The sequence below is a fragment of the Pteropus medius genome, unplaced genomic scaffold (genome assembly GCF_902729225.1).
Source record: "Pteropus medius unplaced genomic scaffold, Ma_sr-lr_union100, whole genome shotgun sequence".
Taxonomy (NCBI): Eukaryota; Metazoa; Chordata; class Mammalia; order Chiroptera; family Pteropodidae; genus Pteropus; species Pteropus medius.
Window position 1 is genome coordinate 11,014,496 of NW_024340849.1, and position 19,995 is coordinate 11,034,490.

Sequence of the window (19,995 nt, forward strand, 5' to 3'; positions counted from 1 at the left end):
CTTTCTATCCTACAGAAAGTACCATGAAGGCACCTGTCCAGAGCTCACTTCTTCTCTGTTTTGCAACCTACCCTGGTGCTGTCCCCGAGAAGCCCTGCATGAGGTCTGTGTTCTCCCAGGTTGCTGCAAGGACCAAACTCTAACACTCTTTCCTGGTCTCTGGTGACACAATCGTGAACTGTAGCTGGCTTCACCACACCTCAGCCACAGCGACGTGGTTAAAACAATTTAACATGTTGGTTTTTCAGTAATGTTTCATTTGAAAATGGTAAAGGGACATTAAATACATGGGAACGGATATGGTTAAGGCATAGGTTTACTTAATTGCACAAATAAAGGATGTTAACATTTACAAGAACTTTTACAAGAATATTAGATAGCCTATGGACGAATAATGCCATCTGGTGGGCAAATTAAATCAATGCAAGGAAAGTTTTTAGGTACGTGTGTAGGAGTGCTTTATATTAGGAAAGTGGTAAAGGGATTATAGTAAATTTTCTTGTTTAGTCACAGTAAAATGACATATTCAACTGAATCTAAAAATGATCAGTTCTTAAGAGCCATGATATCTGACCTCTTCCCACATATATCTGATAAGATCTACAAATAATTAGTACCAGATTCCTGATTCGTCATTTATGCAGGGTAAACTTAAGCAAATTGCTTAATTTCTCTGAGTCTCAGATAAGTTACATTCATAATATCAGTGAATTCTCACAAAAGAACACTGCAAGCAGTATATTAATATTCTAATTTTTAAGTGAGAAATTAAATTCTGTGGCTTGAAACAAATTAGGCATTCTATAGCAGTTAATCTGCCCAGCTTATCAACTCTTTGAATACCATTTCATTTATTAGAATTTTGGTTAAATGGCACACAAAAATCCACGGTCTTCTGTTTCCTTTGAAATTTTTATGAATAGAAAACGATTTCTATTCCATTTCATTTTACATGTACAAAAATTCTATTAACGAAGACATCACCAAATCAGATATGACCTCCATTTGGATATAGACTAGACTATATGAAGCCAGTATGAAGGTTTCTAGGGAACGATGACATCTTGTTAAAAAGAAAAACAAAGGGAAAAGTGGAAAACTGCCACTTGCTCTGGCTTGAGCAGGCCTTCTGAGACTATTTGAGTGGCACCTGTATTGTGGACTCTTCCTCTTCCTCTCTCAGAGTGAAGCTCTCTCTGCTCTGTGGGAAGGACAAATGTACCCAGCCGGACAGCCAGAAAGCTTCCTTGGCATCCTATGTGAAGATTCAGCAATGGTAGAGGGATAAACCCCACTCTGCTGAGCATTTCTCTTTATTATCTATTATTTATTTATTTATTTATTTATTTATTTATTTATTTATTTATTTATTTATTTATTATGTATGCCTGCAGCACCTGGTCTTCTTAGGTGGTCTCCCATCCAAGTACTAACTAGGCCCAACCCTGCTTAGCTTCCGAGATCAGACATTGGGCTTGTTTAGGGTGGCATGGCCGTAGACCATGCACCGTGGCTCCACTGGGGCATGAACCCAGGACTTTCTGCGTGTAAAGCAGATGTGCTAACCACTGCACTATGGAACCATGTCCTCTCTTCATCATTTTTTAAAACTCAGGTTTATTGAAATATACTTCACACGAAGTACAACTCACCCTTGTATATTTCAGTTTTTAACAAGTGTATCCAACCATATAACCCGCATCACAATTGAGAATAGGTATCTACCCCCCAAAATTTGAAAACATCTGTAAAGATACGTGCACCTCGATGTTCACTGCAGCATTATTCACAATGGCGAAGACATGGAAACAACCAAAGTGTCCTTCGATAGATGATTGGATAAAGAAGCTGTGGTACGTATATACAATGGAATATTACTCGGCCATAAGAAAAGATGAAATACTGCCATTTGTGACAACATGGATGGATCCTGAGATAATCATGCTAAGCGAAAAAGTTAGACAGAAAAAGATGAGAACCATATGATTTCACTTGTATGTGGGATATAAAACTTAAAGCAACAAATGAACAAGAACAAACAAAAACTCATAGACTACAGTTTAGTGGTTGTCGTAGGGAAAGGGGGGAGGGGAGGAGGTAGATAAGGTAAAAGAGGTCAAATATATGGTAACAGAAGGAGATTTGACTTTGAGTGGTGAGCACACAATGCGACATACAGATGACGTATTATAGAATTGTACATATGAAACCTACATCATTTTATTAAGTAATGTCACCCCGATAAATTTAATTAAAAGGGAAATAGAATATTTCCATTATTTCAGTTTTTTCTTTCACCTCTTACAATCATTGTCCTCTGGGCCCTGGAAACCTTTTTGTTCCTATCATTTCTTTCTTCCCTAAAATATCATATAAATAGGATCAAATAGCATGTAGCCTTTTGTGCCTGGCTTCATGATAATGCTTAAGAGGCTCAATTATATTGCTAGGTGTATCAGTGATTTTTATTTTTATTGTCGAATAGTATTCCATTACATGAATGCATCACAATTTATCTGGTCATCGCCTAACGGATAGTTTATTGGAAATATTATGAATAAAGCTGTTATAAACATTTGCAAACATGCTTTTTGTAGACATATATTTTCATTTGATTTGGGTAGATATTTAGAGGTAGAATTGCTAAGTCATTTAATTTTTAAAAATAGAAAAATCTGCCAAAATATTTGTCAGAGTGATTCTTCTACTTTTTATGCCTTTGTATCTACTTTTTAATGTAATCTTTGAAAGTTTTTGTTGTTTGATGTCTTCATCAGCACTTGGTATTGTCAATTTTTTGTATGTTATTATAATAGGTATTAATAGTTTTCCATTATGCTTTAATTCACATTTTCCTAATGACTACAGATGGTGATATCTTTTCATTGTGTCTATTTGCCATCCACATATCTTCTTTTTGGCATGAAGGATCCCTCTAATGCCATTTAGATCAAATTGGTTCTAAAGTGTTTAGGTCTTCTTTATCCTTTTTTAAAAATATGTTTTAATTTTTCAATTACAGCTGACATACAATATTATATAAGTTGCAGGTATACAACATAGTGATACATCTTCATCCTTATTGATAGTCTGTCTACGTGTGTAAATTACTGAGAGGAAATTGAAGTCTAATTGTATATGGGTTTAATTCTTTAAATCTTATCATTTTTTACTGTATGTTGAAGCTCCATTGTTAGACAAATACACACAGAGGAAAGTGATATTTTCTTGGTGAATGACCCCTTTATCATTTTTCCACTCCTCTCTTCCTTCTGTTTCAACTTTCCGCCTAGTCATGATTTTATATTCAAACTGGAACATCTCTTTAATTCAGTCTCTTTTAGTTGAAGCTTTGGGCGTCATTGAGAATCAGTTCAAGACTTTTTTCCCCCACTCATTTTAATTTTGAAAATTTTCAAACTTACAGTAGAGAAGAAAGTATAATACTATGAACACATGACACCCTTACATAGAATGACCAATTGTTATCATTTTGCCATTATTTCCATTATCTTGATACATACACACACACACACACACACACACACACACCCCGCTACATATTTTCTGGTAAAACTATTAAAAATGAAGCCATTATGAATTTACTACTAAATATTTCACATTTCAGCATACTTATCTCTTAATAAAAATTTTTTTACATGTCACAAATACTGTTATCACACCTAAGATGTATATCAATTTAATAATATCATGTAACATAGAAGCCATCTTTAAATTGCCCTAAGTTATCACAAAATATCTTTTTAACAGTTCTTTTGTTTCTTTAAAAATCTAATTAAATTTTGCACATTGCATTTGGTTCTTATGTTTCTAAATCTAGAATGGAGAAATTATGCAAATTTATTTATTAAGTCTTTCATGCTATTCCTGAACTATCTGGAATCTCTCTGATCTACTAACATTTTACCTAAATCCCTAAGCTGGGAAATTCTATTTGGTCTTAAGTTAATGCCAAGTTACTGAGAAATAACCACTCAAACCTTTATCAGAGAAATGATAAGAATCTTTTTTTCTTGCTCATATCAACCGCATATGCTGTTTAGAGACCGTGCAGGCCGGCGTGCTTGGAAATTTGCTCTGGGTCTCGTTCCCAACGTCTCAGCCACTTGCTGTCATAGTAGCTCCATCCCCCAAAGCTTATAAAATCCTTTGCCTGTTTAATTGCCTTGCAGTAATGTTTTTGGAGCCTATTTCCCCGCTGTGCAGCAGTAATAAAGAGAAGTCTTTTCGCTGCTTCTAATCTCCGTCTTTACTTTATCCAGATTGACTTTTTAAAAGAGTCTAGGCTGGTTGTATTATAAACTAGTTGACATTCTGTTATTACGTGGTATTTTCTTAGGTGTCTGCAAACCCCACAATGTGGGATGTTCCTTCAGTAGAATCTCTCATTAGAAGGAAGCTGATTAGTCTCACAGTCACTTCTGAGAGAATGCGCACTATAGTGAAACACGCTGGTTACTAAATATGAAGTATTTTGGCTCAGAGTGAAAAATTACGGTGCAGATTAGAACGATTTCGATGGCGTGTCAAAAACCACCGCTCCTGTTACTTCATCAGCCGGTCTCCTCCATGAGGAACTTCTCAGAGGTCATTTTCTTACCCTGGTGCCAGCCTTCTGCTAAGTGATTGGTTCACCACCCCCTGAGACATTTCCTTCTCTCTCCTATTTTTTCCTTTCTTCTGTCTCTTTTCTGTCATCTTCTAGAAGCGTGAATAGAATGCAACTCCAAATCCCCTTGTGCTTTATTTCAGAGGAAAATTTACCCTTTATCTTAAGTTAAACATCATGGGGCCCCACCTCACCAGTCAAACAAGGATACTGAGTTGTTTTCTGAAACAAAGGAGAAATTCTCTCTTCTGCTCTCCCTGTAGGTTAATGGTTCAAATTAAGCTCACTTTTAATTTATCCCCCCGGCCCCCGTGTACGTGTACGTTAAATATGTTGAAGAAATAAATGGCACTCGCAGACACCAACAACATCCAAAGCAAAGTGTGCTCTACCAAATAACTAACAAAACAAACACTGATGAACTTAAGGAAGCAGGACGTGCGGGTTCAGGGTCAGAGCCCACCCGTGACATAGTGTGTTGGCGAAGGCCGCCTCTGCCGGCTCACAGATCCATACACGATGTGCTCTCTGCGGGACTGCTTGGAAGGACTGAGCAAAAAAAAATATATCTTTCTGCTGCTTTGTGATCAGCTTTTTCCATAATTAAATTTGCATGAACTTAAAAACAAAAAGACCATAAAAATAGTCTGTTAAACAAACTTGCTCTTTGCCAAAAGAGGAGGAAAAACCACATCTCTCTGCATGAGGGCTTCTTGCTGTTGCGGTGTGGGAACCAAGCTCCCCAGAGCAGCCTTCAACTGACTTTCACAGTGTGCCGGCGGGATGCAGCTCTGGTCACTCACAGCCGGCTGGTGGGGCGAGGCACCCTTAGCGCCTGCCTCTCTCACCCCCGTGCAGGTGTTCCCTTCACCTTTCAGATAACCTCAAACACTGTGCTTAAGGTCTGTTTCTGGACCTGCATAATGTATTTGCTCTATAGTACTGCCTGCATGGCTTTGAAAATATTTATGCTTGCAGAGTACAAACATGGGTCCTTTAAGATCTTTGGATCATTCTTCAGTACTGTGAAAACATAATTTTAATATCCTTATTATGGTTGCCTTCGGCACCCCAAATAAATACTCTCCTGTAAATAATCGATGCACCTTTTACTTTCATTCTCTTGGAAAGGAAAGCAACATAAACTAAATTAATGTTTTGTTATTATATTAAAATACAATAAAATGTGTCATACTTTATACTTTCCCAAGCATAAACAACCAAAACCCAACTTATATTTTCTGCTATAATTTAATATTACTATGAGGAACATAAGAGATTATAATATTGGGCAGTATAATTTAAATAAGACAAATAGGGTATAAAATAGCATAATAGAAAGGAAAATAGCAAACTAGTTGAAAAGAATAGAGAACTCATTAGTTAATCATATTGAGACACATATTAAATTTCCTTATTTTACATTTAAAATTAATAATTGTAGCTCTATTTTTAGTGGGTGTGCTTGGGTTTAGGAGGAAAAAAAATGTCCATACCACAATAACATGAGTCTGATCAACTGTTAATCAAAAGGCACATTCTGATCTTAGCCTAGAAAAGAGGTTGGTGAATATGGCCCCTCGGTCAAATTCAGCTTACTACCTGTTTTTATAAAGTTTTATTGGAACACAGCCATGCCCATTTGTTTACGTATTGTCTACGGCTGTTTTCACATTACAACAGTATGGCAGAATGTTTGCAACAGAAACTATATGTTCCTCGAAGCCTAAACTATTTGCCATCGAGCCCTTTACAAAAAAAAGTTTGCTGACCTTTGGTTTAGAACACTAGGGCATAAGATGCTTGACTATACATCCTGGTACTTAAAAAAAAGTTTCTTTTTAGAAGTAATTTTATATGTACAGAAAAATTTGAAAAAATGATACAGCACCCCCTAATGTTAGCATCTTATATAAACATAGTATAATTATCAAAATCATTAAAATTAATGTTGATACAAAACTAACTAACCTGCAAACCTTATTAGAATTTTACCACTTTTCCACTGATGTCCCTTTGCCATCCTTTTTAAATTCAGGATCTCTCGTTGCATTTGAGTGTCCTGTCTCCTTGGTCTCTTCCAGTGCCAGCAGATATTCAGTCTTTCATTGTTTTTCATGTCCTTGGCACATTTGAAGAACACTACTCAATTATTAGTATTCCATATTAAATAAGAAGTAGTAAGGTGCTCCTCTATTCAAGCTCGCCTGATGGTTTCTCATGATAAGATTAAGGTTTTTTTGGCAAGAATACCACAGAAATGATGTTATGCCTTTTCTGTGTGTTACATATTGATAATATGTCTCATTACTGGTGATGTTAAGTTCAGTCACATGACTGAGGTGGTGTCTACCAGGTTTCTTCACTATAAAGTATTCTTTGTAACTAATAAGTACATAAAGAGAATAATGAGTCTAGAAAATTTTTTATAGAAAGATATATCTAGAGTACCTATATATATGTGTGTGCGTGTACATATATATATATATATAATTTGTATTAAAAAGATCGCAAGTGCACTGTCTTTATTTACAGTTACAGCATAAGTAGAATATGATTTCAGGAGCCTAAATTATTTTAGAATACTATTAAGCTCAAAGTAAGATATAAAATCATGCACAGTACCTTTTTCTCTGTGCAGGATCTAGTAAAGAAATTAGTATATAACCAGCTATTAAATTTTTTATTTCAAAGTGAAAATTTAAGAGAACAACTTTATATTATGGCTTATTTGCATGGGCTACACTGAATAACTTCTGTTCTTTTTTTCCACTTTACTTTTGACAAATATAAGAAAGGAGCTATCTTTTGGTTTTATCATACATAGAAGAGTTCTCTTTTGTAAAATGGTTATAGTCTTGTTTTATATAACAAGTGTTTTCTTCTGCTACACATACAGTCACATTCATACTGCTTTCCTGCATGGAGTCAACAAAATTCACCTAGCTAACTTTTAACAAATACATGTTTTAAAGCTGTATATCTAGCAATTATTAATAAGGGAAATATGAATTTGCTCAGGTAGATCAGTGGTTCCCTTTTGAAAATCTGCTAAAGCTATGATTTTTTTGTAGTTATTAAAAATACACTGTACTTTAAAGGAATGCTTAGTAAGCTTACTTCCTTAGCATGCCAAGTCAAATGATTCAATGTCAGTCATCCTTACATTTCACAGTGATCACCGTTTCATGGGTTACATAATTGTCTGAACAATGCTTCTAAAGCATCTGAAAAAGATAAAGGAATTTGTTAATATGTGAAATAGCAACACACACTATGCACTTTATTAACACTGGAAGAGTTAGTTTTCGTCTTTTTTTAGCCTTCAATTTAGCTGACAAGCACTAGACTCTAGAAGCTTCTGACCATTCTATGTTTCACAACAGCTTTATTAAGAAATAATTCACAAAGCATACAATTCGCCCATTTAAAATGTACAATTCAATGGTTTTTAGTATATTTGTAGATATGTATACCCATCGTTATGGTTATATGAATTTTTTTGTGGGAACAAAAACTCATACATTCTCTCACACATAAGTACATCACATTAAAAAACCCCAAGCCTGTGTTCAAATGTGTTCATAATATTAAATATGCTGAATATCATACTTTTAAAAAAATGCAAAGGATAACTTAGAGATTTTTAAAATATATTCTGATTTGGTATATCAAAGCAAAAATTGCACCAGACAAAGTGAAGCACATAAGGAAGACATTATTCAAGGCTATGACAGTAAGAGAGAGAGGCCAGAACTCAGGCTGAGTTCAAGAGCTGGAGTGGGGAGAAGGTAGGGCACCTGTGTTTGCTGGATGGCCTTACCCGAAGGGAGGTCATTTTACCACTTGGAGCAAGGTGCCCACCAAGCTGGGCTCCTACTCTCCCACAGAACCTGGGCCACAGGGGTACTGTCCTACTTGATGCTTACATTTCAAAGGCATGGCTCCCAGGTCCTTGAGAAAGACGTTCTTGGGTTCTAAAACTTGCAAGAAGTTTTCAAAAGTTTCATATCTCAAAGAGACAGAGAAAGAATGTACAAGTTTTCTAAAGTAAATATTCGAAGAAGAAGAAGGTCAGGGCTGAGTCTTGAAGAAACTTACTTCGAGTTTAAACAAGCTACGGAGCGTGTTAAGGCTCATGGGGTCAGGCATCTGGTGTAATGGGGTACTGGTCCCTTCAAAATGTTAGATTTCTTCGTGAATCCCCTGTGAGTTTTTCTGGGCTATCGCGTAAGTCAGAACAACTGAATGATTGATAGATCTATTCTTACCCTCTTCCCAGTACCACCAATTTGCCCCTGCCAAATAAAAAGAAAAAAGAAAATTATGGGTGGAGTCATTAGATTTAGAAAATTGAGATGTTTGATGAAACTCTGACTCTAATAATTAAAGATTTCATCTCCCAATACAAAATGCCTATATCCCTGCCTTGCCTTTTGCTGACATCTGCTGGTACTTTCATGAAAATATACAGATTTGGCTATTTTTAAAAAATTATCCCAGAAAAAAAGACAGTCAAGCATCCACTCTCAGCCCTGACAGAGTAATCGGTACTGTGCTTGCCCTCCAGCCAAGAGTAATGGTAAAACTGGACAACAGTATCTGAGGCAATGCTTCCCCGGCATTGAGCAAAGGCAGCGCGGGACCATGGTCCTTGAGAGGAGAGACCCAGGAGTCACCTTGCTCACCTTTCCTGCCTGTAGTACTTGCCTGCTGTGTGTGGTGCCAGGAGCTGGAGCCCCAGGGGACAGGTCTTGCTGAGTTGAAAAGGTGCAGCTTTAGTTCAGGACTGCTGAAGCAGCGGGGGTCGTCCGGCCATGTACCAGAGAAGAGGCCACTGTGCAGAGGGAGATTGAGGAAGTTTGGGTGTGGATTCCCCGTAGGTCTCTTAGGCTGAGTTACACGTGAGCAGAAGGAGACTCTGTGAGTCCCAAAGCTGCTATGGGACTAACTGGGACGGGAAGTCCAGACCAGGCAGAGTGAAGAGGCCTTGTCGAGGGCCTCGGGCATTCAGCTGAGATGCCAGAAAGGCCAAGATTTAGGACTAAGGACCAAGCTTCAAAGTAAAGGACACGTGCCCTAGGACTACGTTATAAACTAACGTAGATCTGCCAGGTAACTCCAGTAACATAGCTGTTTCATCCTCTCAGTGAAAGCAATAGAATCTGAAAGAGATTGAGAGCCCATGGCCTGCCCATCTAATCACCCAATCCCTTGTGGGGATCTTAGTTCTTATGAAACGATCTGTGTGAAGCAGCCAGGAAGTGATACATGCAAAATGCTTCAGTTTTGCCAGGCATGGTGCTCAGCATACACTAATCTTTTGAGAGGCACAAACAGTTTTCTGAGAGGCCCAGCGATGAAAGGGGGAGGGAGAGTATGGAAGTTCCGTGCTGGAGAGAATACTAAGGTGTCGACTGGGTTACAAGTTGGAAAGTGTAAATGGAAAAACACTCCAAAGTCTCACTGCCTTTTCCCAAATGCATTGGTGGGATGGATATCATGAGTGAATGGTTGTGTTGTCCTTACCTTTCTCACGGGCGTATTGTCTAAGTCTTCCCTGTCCCAGTTTTAACTGACCACGCTAAATGTCAGCTTTTAGAATTGCCTGGAGGACAGCAAGAGATCATGGCTCTTGTTAAGATAATTAAGCAGGAGTTTTGTTTCTTACGATGCCCTGTTAACTGTCTGGTCAGCGTGTAAAGCAGACGCTCTGGAGGTTAAGAGTATAGAGGATTATGTAAGGTGGTGTCTTTGATTGCTTGAATCAAACATGGAAAAGACTATACAGGAAGTGAGAAAGATCAACAGAGACCTCTGTGCCTTAATAGACCTTGATTAGGTCTTCTTTTCAATACAAAATTGGAGCCCGGCCAGGCTGTTTGTATTCTTTTGGATGGAACCCAGTACACATTTACTGTTTCCCCACATGGATCTTTAAATTGATGTGCGTTTGCCATAATTAAATGAGGATGAACTTGGAAATGCTAAACATTAAGAGCCAGTTAGAACATTACATTGACTACAGCACCATAATTGTCTCCTCAGAGGAGTTGAGAACTGTAGTTACTTCTCTTGCCAGGTGGCTCCAGGCAGGGCACAGGCTGTGGCTGAACTTGGCCCACTGTAGGGCCCCCTCCCAGGAGGCCCTGGGGCTTGCACACCCAATGGCCAGCTTCAGACTGAGTCAGAGCACCACCCAGGGCTGCATCCAAGAATGACATGGCAGACCGGGCAGGCCCCAGAGCCCCTGCTAGAGCAGATACTGCTCTGTACTGTCAGTCCCTTACTGCCTAGTCCTCACAACCAATCAGCCCAAGGGTCAGTCTCTCCCTTTGACATGTGCAATCGGCAACCAAGGCTCAACTACAACAGGAGAGCACATATAGCCCATATAAGGGACACATCTGAGCACCCAGCTCAGGTGACCACTAGGGTGCCACTGATGGAAGACTGGACCACTGGACTCCACAGCACACCTACTACATAAGGCCACTCTACTATGACTGGGAGACATAGCAGCCCTCCCTAATACATAGAAACAAACGCAGGAAGGCAGCCAAAATGGAGAGACAAAGAAACATGTCCCAAATGAAAGAACAGAACAAAGCTCCAGAAAAAGAACTAACAAAATGGGGTTAAGCAATCTACCAGATGCAGAGTTCAAAACACTGGTTAAAAAGATGCTCAATAAACTTAGGGGAAGAGTAGACGAACTAAGTGAGAACTTCAACAAAGAGATAGAAAACATAAAAATGGAGATTAAAAAAACATAAAAAAGAACTAGTCAGAAATGAAGACTACGATAACTGAAATGAAGAGGACATTAGAAGGAATCGGCAGTAGATTAGATGAAGCGGAGGATCGAATCGGCGATTTAGAAGATAAAGTAGCAGAAAACACCGAATCAGAACAACAACAAGAAAAAAGAATCCATGAAAAGAGTTAAAGGGGTCTCTAGGACATTATCAAAAATACTAACATTCATATTAATGGGGTACCAGAAGGAGAAGAGAGAGAAAAAGAAATTGAAAACCTATTTGAAGAAATAATGACTGAAAACTTCCCTAACTTGGTGAAAGAAATAGACAAACAACCCCAGGAAGTGCAGAGAGCCCCAAACAAGACAAATCCAAAGAGGCTCACACCACGACACACCATCATTAAAATGCCAAAGGGTAAAAACAAAGAGAAATCTTAAAAGCAGCAAGAGAAAAGCAGTTAGTTATCTACAAGGAAGCTCCCATAAGACTGTCAGCTGATTTCTCAACAGAAACTTTGCAGGCCAAAAGGGACTGTCAGGAAATATTCAAAGTGGTGAAAAGCAAGGACCTACAACAAGATTGTTCTACTCAGCAAAGCTATCATTTAGAATCGACGGACAGATAAAGAGATTCACAGACAAGAAAAAGCTAAAGGGGTTCATCACCACCAAGCAAGTATTACACAAATGTTAGAGAGACTGCTTGAAGGAGAAAGAAGAGAAAAAATATTAAATATATGAATAATAAAATGTCAATAATTACACATCTATCCACAATTACTTTAAATGTAAGTGGATTAAATGCTCCAATCAAAAGACATAGGGTAGCTGAATGGATAAGAAAACAAGACCCTTACATATGCTGCCTACAAGAGACTCACTTCAGATCAAAAGATACACACAGACTAAAAGTAAAGGGATGGAAAAAGATGTTTCATGAAAGTGAAAAGAAAAAAAAAAAAGCTAGGTTAGCAATACTTACACCAGATAAAATAGACTTTAAAACAAAGGCTATAACAAAAGACAAGGAAGGACCCAGTGATCCAACTTCAGGGTATTTATCCAAGCCAACCCAAAACACTGCTTTGAAGGGACATGTACCTGCATATGTTCATCGCAGCATTATTTTCAACGATTAAGATTTGGAGGCATTCTGGGTGTTTATCAATAATGAATGGATAAAGAAGAGTTAGTACATATATTCAACGGAATATATTATTCAGCCACAAAAACATTAAAAAAAAAAATGAAAGAAATCTTGCTATCTGCAACAACATGGATGGACCTAGAGAGTATTGTGCCGAATAGAGTAGTCGTACAGAGAAAGACAAATGACATATAATGTCACATACATGTGGAATCTAAAGAACAAAATAAACAATACAGAAACAAATTCACAGATACGGAGAACATTTTGATGACTGCAACATAGCAAGAAGTTTGAGGCAGCGGGTGAAAAAAGGGTAAGGGATTAAGAAGTATAAATTGGTAGTTACGAAACAGTCATGGGAATGTAAAGTATACCATATGGAATACAGTCAATAATATTATGATAACTATATATGGTGTCTGATGGGTACTAGATTTATAGTAAGCTATAGAAATGTCTAATCGCCATGTGTTACACGTGAAACTAATATAATTTGTATGCCAACTGTATTTGAAAAAATTTAAATTATTTTCAAAAAGAACTGTAGTAACCTATTTGGCAAATACAGGCTGACTGATAAATTCAGTTAAAAATTTAAGGCATGGTTTGGAGCAGCCAGGGACGTTGTCACTTGGCGGGTAAGGGCACAGAATGGTCTTACGCCATATATGTCCACTGGCAGCTTTATTTTATAAATGAGAAAAAACAACAACAACAACAGATATTTAGACAAGTAATAGAGATACTTAAATGCTGAGAAGGGACTAAAATTCAAGTTTTCTGACTGTCAGTTTAACTTTCTCAACTTTACCAAAAATGAGTTTGTAATTTGTTTAAATTATGAAATATTTCCCATCTCATTACTCTGTCCCTTTCAAGAAGGAAATTTTTAATCCTGAAATTGGTGTATATCCTGCTTGCCCACATTTAAAATTTTTTTTTACATATGTATGAATTCTCAACTTTCATTTCAGGTCATCTAATGATCTATTAGTCTCCTCCAGTACCCCAGTATCTGAATTACTTGAGTTTTGCAGAAAGTTTTGATACTCTGTAGGGAAAATTCTCCCTTAAACTTGTCCTTCAAACTGATTGGGCTAATCTTGGCTCTTTATTCCTGTATAAGAAGTTTGAAATCAGATTATGAAGTTTTAAAAAATAAACCAAAAAAACCTGTTGAGAATTTGCTTGAATTTAAAGATTAAGAGAGCATTTCATTTTAAGGTATTGAGTTTTCCTTTAAATGAGCAGACACTGCCCAATATATTTTGATGGTACTTTATTTAGAATATATAGTAGCATGTTCACAAAGGAGTTTAGTACACAATGTAATTTTATTATACTGCTCTATTCTCGTTTTATTAAAACAGAATACATATATAAAATTGATTGGGAATCTCTCTTCTCATTCTGTGATAAAGTAGTTTGTATAAAGTTGGGATTATCTGTTCCTTGAGGGTGTATAAAACCCAACTGTAAAATTACCAGAGCCTGGTGTGTGTCTTTATTCATAGTGTAGCGAAGTTACTGAATCACTTCCTTTAATATTGTCACATTGTCACTTTCTTCTCTTTTTCTATTTCTTTTTGAGAAAGTTATGTCTTTCAAAATTACTAGCATTCATTTTTTTCTTTGAATATTACTATGATTTTTAAAATCTCTCTAGCATCTTTAACTTTTACTTCTGTATTTTTATTGAGCATTTTGCTAGAAGTTTGTATTTATTTAGAACATCTGGGGAATATTTCATTTGGCAAGAGAATTTCAGTTTTTTAAATATTTAACTGTGTTGGAAATAGAAGACTAGCATTTTTGGAGGTCAAATTTTTCATAGAAATATTTATTCTTTCAAGGCCTGATATTAGAGTTTTGACCATTAGTTAGAGAGGCATTATACACTTTTTAGGTTTCTCCAATTTAGACTCATTATTTATACTTTAAAAGTAGGACATTTTCTCACAAGTTTCTCTAACCACATTTAGTTGAAATCGAAGACTGGATTTAGGTCGCTCCCAGTAAATTTTATACATATATAAAATTGATTGGGAACCTCAAAGGAATGAGACTCAAGGGGTAGCTGTCTCCCTGAAGAATGACAGTTCTCAGGGACCCACAACTAAGTCTAAAGAGAGACAGAGACACATATCTAGGGAGAGGTTCTGGAGTGAGAATACAGAGAAATATAACAACTCTAAGATGTCAGTCTAGAAAAATGTGGATGTAGTGTTATACAGCACATGACTTTATTAACATTAAATTTTTAAATAATGAACTTTTGGTCAATTGTGTACTTTATTTAGGCTCAGAGTAAATATCTGATCTTTCATCAAATATTGCGATAGAGTAAAATATTGTATACTATAAATGTGTGGATTTATTATTTCAAGAAACTAGCCAGTTTCTTGATAGCTATTCTGGGAATAAAATTCAGCCAGGTCAGACTTTTCTATTTAACTTTATTGATTTATGCCAATAAAGCCAGTGATTCAACTTTAACTGTATTTTAGAATCACTAGGGATGTTTTTTTAAAAAAAATACCAGTATTCTGATCACAACCTCAGAAATTCTGATTTAATTTGTCTGGGTAGGTCTATGCATTTGTATGTTTTTAAAAAGCTTCTCTGGCAAACCACTGGATTGAGCCAACATACAAGGGTCATGACCCAGGGTTAAAAAACTACCAAAGACAAAACAAGGTTTGAATACTCAAAGCACTGAATTCTAGCCAACTAATCTTTCTCTAATAGCGCACTGTAGAAAACTGATTAATGATCGAGGAGAATGCCATAAAAACCTTTGCAAGATCATGTGTGAAAAGTCGTCAGATAGAGCCACTATTGTATTTGAAAATTCTGATTCTGCTGCCTCGTGATATACTACCTGAAGCCATAAAATTCAGGATATTTCATGACTTGTTTAGGACCATGTCCAGTTAATGAAAGAAGTAACTCCTGATTTTATGTAATTTTTATATATGTACAGTTTATGTAGTATATGCTCAGTATTAAATTATTCTGCACTCCTCTACCATTTCTCTACTGTGAATAGATGAGAAATAATACATTGTATAAAGAAATATAGGGAACAAGAAGTCTAAATTCCACCATTCTATGGTATTATCAAAACCTCAAAGTATTGCCTCTGTATAGCTGAGTGCTGACACTCATTGATACACCAGGCATCACTGTACTCTCATTATTTGCCAGGAATAGAATAAGACATTGTCCCTGACCCAGAAGAGGTCACTGTCCAATGATAGAGCAAGTTTTCCAAGCATATCATTTCAATGTAATGTATTTAGTGCTATAAGTCAGTAAATATATATTAATTGTATTCTTGACACTAATTTCATTAGCACTGGTTACAAAAGGGTATTTCAGACATAGTCCTTGTCTTTGTAGTGCCGATAGACTATTGAATATAAGGAGCATCAATTATTAAAGGAGACATTATTATTCAAGGGAAAAATTCCTATGAGTCATTAATACCTACAGTGAAGATACACATGTAAAGACAGAGTTAGGAGTCATAGCTCAGTTGATTGTCTCCAAGGGCAAGTTGAAGATGAACATGCTGTTGGAAATGAACAAGCTTCAGGAAAACTATCAAACTGGTAATAATGTATGTGTACCAGGCACAACAGTAGCTTCTTCAGTAGAGAATGTTGATAGAATTTATGTGTTCTGGAGAAATGACAGACTATAAAGATCATTGGATTAAGAGCAAATGGTTCATCAGGGTTTGACATCATAAAAATTGATGGGATGGTGAGGAAGACAGCTTGCACTAAAGGAGAACTCGGACTGAGCCTATGGGGCAATATGCTGCACTGTCATTTTTTTATTAGCTACATCACCCTATCAATTATGTAATTGAGTTTCTAAAGAGCCACAGTCAGTAGTTTCTCTATTGCCACATCCCTGTTGTCATGGCAACAAATGTAGAAGATCCACTGAGTGATCAGTCATTTGAAATTAAGGAGAGAAATTCTGATGTAAACTTCTCTATTTTCCCTTGCTTGAGAAGAATCCATCAGAAGCCCATTAAATAGAATTCTATTAAACACTTATTTCTCCCAAATTTTTGTGTCATTGTTATTTTCATACTTCAAATCATCTGTCAAAGTAGATGTTTAGATCTTCTGCCAAAGTAGAAATTTTCATGTGGCTCTAGTCGTAAAATATAGGCTCTTTTAATTATATTTGTAAAAGCTCTCTTTTTGAAATGTCTAATGAACATGTTCAAGTCAATTATTTGTCTCCATATATCTTATCAATAGTGATTCTACATAAGGAATACCCACCAATGGATCATTTAAATTTTTGTTTTTAGCAATAAAAGCAATTATAGACATCTTTGTCCCAACCACAATGGAAATGACATCTAAAATCCATATTGCTACCTTGATAAAACCATCATAAAATTTTGGATCTAACATTTTTTTCATCTTGAAGTTTTTGCCTCCAGAACAAAGTAAACCCCAAACCTACCCATGTGGTAAGCCACAACAATGAATACACCTGGTTAAAGAACTGTAACAGAAACGGTTACGCCTAAAAATTCAGTAGTACGTTAGCATGATAATATCTTGGACACTGGTTCTTTTTCAAGATTGTCTTAGCTGTTCTGGTTCCTTGATTTTCCATATGAATTTTAGGATCAACTTGTCAACTTTTGCAAAAAAAAAAAAAAAAGGCACCTGGGATTTTGATGGGGCTTGTGTTGCATCTGTAGAACAATTTGGGGATTATTGCTATTTTAATAATATTAACAATATTATAACTGCAATGAACAATACTTTGATTATGAACATGGTTTATTTCTTTTATGTTTTTAATTTCTTTTGGTGATATTTTACATTTTTCAATGTACTTTCCTTGCACTTCTTTTGTTAAATGTATTCTAATTATTTTATTATTTTTGATACTATTGACAATGAAATTAATGACTTCATTTTCAGATTGTCAATCGCTAGTGTATAGAAATGAAATCGATTTTTGTATTTTGATCCTGTATTGTCTTTAAATACTTTTAAATCTTCAGTCTTCTTTTAAACAGGTATTGCCTTCAGCAGCTCTGAATCCCAAGCTTTTGTTGGAACTAAGATAATATGAAATTTTATTAAGATATTAAGAAAGCAATTAATAAATAGTAATTAATTTGAATACAATGCCTGCAATATTTTGATGCAGAGTTCTCCTATGCCAATTTTAGAACATATAAATCTACAAAGTATGTACCATTCCTAGAAGACAGAAATAAATTACTGCGATTTTCATCAAAAACTCTAAATGTCACAAATAAGTGGCCAAGTCCCACAGAACTACCTTTGACTTGCATGTGGTCCCCTTTGGTGTGTGCATATTTGTGGTGACTGGTGAATGTGTGAATCAGTCACTGAATAATCCAGCTCCTCTTGGCCCCTGCCAGATGTCAGGTCTTAGCTTAAGCCCTGCCTCGCTGCACTCAGAAATTCTCTACCTGTAATGGTCCTGGATTTAGCGGGTGAAAGGTAAGTAGAAAACTAAAAGCTAAATGATGCCAAACTGCTCCTCCTACGTAAGGGGGGGAAATCACAGAAATGTTCTTAACTTTGGAAATCAAGGAAACAGTAGAGACCAAATTTAACAAAGTTATAAAACAACTCCCGTACAGTTGGCATTTTCACATTTTCATCATCTTATTTCCTGGAGGCATTTAGTTTTTCAATACAGAGTAATTGTAACAAGAATCCAACACAGTTGAATTATTATATCATCTGTTCAAAAGAAGTTTTAATTTATAATACAGTTACTGAATGCCATTGCTGTAATTATACAAGGATCAATCCATAGGATTTTAGAGGGGGTGAGTAATGTTGATTTTCAAAGTTCTCCATAAATCACTGAAATAGAGTGCATGTGCTCAAATTGAGTGTTGAATGAGATTATTGCACTTTTAATTATTCCAGTTATTCCCTGAGATATGTGATTTGGGCAAAGGGAATTAACATAAACTATGAATTATGTCATACCTTGACTAAACTAAGGATGATTTGGGTATGGCTTCACTTCTGTTTCTATTTACCTTAAAATGATTTGATGGAGGGGAGTAAGGGAGCTGAAACTTGGAAATACTGTTTACTATATGTCATGAAATATTCCAAATGGACCACAGTGGTAAAATGCTCCCAGACAGGATTGCAGGGTTGCCAAGAGAAAATTTGAAATCATGGGTCAGTTCCAAGTACAAGCTCCAGATACATGCAAGGTCTCTGCAGCCAAGATTATTCAATCTGCCTGGGAATATAGGACCAACCTCAGCAAATGTAACATTCATTGTTTTGAGCCAAATGTGTTGCTTGCTGTCTCTAAAATTCCCGAGTCTCTCATAAATTTCTTTATTTGTCTCTTTATAATGGTAAATATAGAAAGTAGGATTCTCAAAAATAAACTTTATTCTTCCCGTTATCTCAGACTGGTTGACACCGAGCTCATGGGGTATGCTAACATAAGAGACAGACAGGCACATGGATCAAGGATAATTCATGATTAAAATTCACATAAAACTTTATAAGAATATGTCTCTTCTCCCTAGATCAATATTACATTTCCTGATAGAGTCTGGTCATTTTGTCAGAAAGGTAGTATTCTTTATTTTTAGGAAATAAAATTATGGAACCAGTGTACAACTGAAAAGTTTCCCAATTTTTTTGGTTTTGTCAAATTATTTGAAATATTTTTCACTTAAGTAATTCATAGTCTTTACATCTTTCTTCTTTAAACAGTTCCAGATCATACATTTCTTGACACAGCCACCTGCCAAATTTCTACCCATACTTCCAGGACCAACTATAGACAATTTCTTCTATATCATGCCTTTACCACAGTCCTTGTACATGGAAAGGCAGAATGACAAACTAGAAAGAATATGAGTTTTGAACAACAAGCTCAAAAATCTATCTCAAAAACCACTCTGAAAGCTTGTGATTCTCACATTAATAATATTAGCATATATTGAAGGCTTACTACATTCCAGGCACTGTTTAAAGAACTTAACATGAACAAACATTCATTTACCAGTGAGGAAGTGCTATTATTATTTTATTATTATTATTAATTATAGGGATGGGAAAGTGAATACAGAATGATGGAGAACTTGCCTGATTTGCTTTGCTAGTAAAGGGGCAGAGCTGGTATTTGATCCTAGGAAGCCTGGGACCAGTATCTGTGTTCTTAAACTCTTTGTTAGCCTTTATTTTCACAGGTTTGCATCTATACCTTCTTTAGAAAATGGAATCAGCTAAAATAAATTAATTATGCCAAGGTGATTTTAAACTGAAAAATAGCTAAAATACTCACAGGTTTTCAAGGACTGTAACCTCATAAAGTATTGCTAGGATTTATTGACCAAAGCTAATTTAATTGTTTTATAATTAAAAACATGGTAAGGTTTGCAGCTAGATGTATCAA

General features: G+C 36.1%; 1 pseudogene; it reads right to left on the minus strand.

The window, feature by feature from the left end:
- Positions 1–1,385: 1,385 nt before the first annotated feature.
- Positions 1,386–1,501, minus strand: LOC120591161 (uncharacterized; annotated as a pseudogene).
- Positions 1,502–19,995: the final 18,494 nt, after the last annotated feature.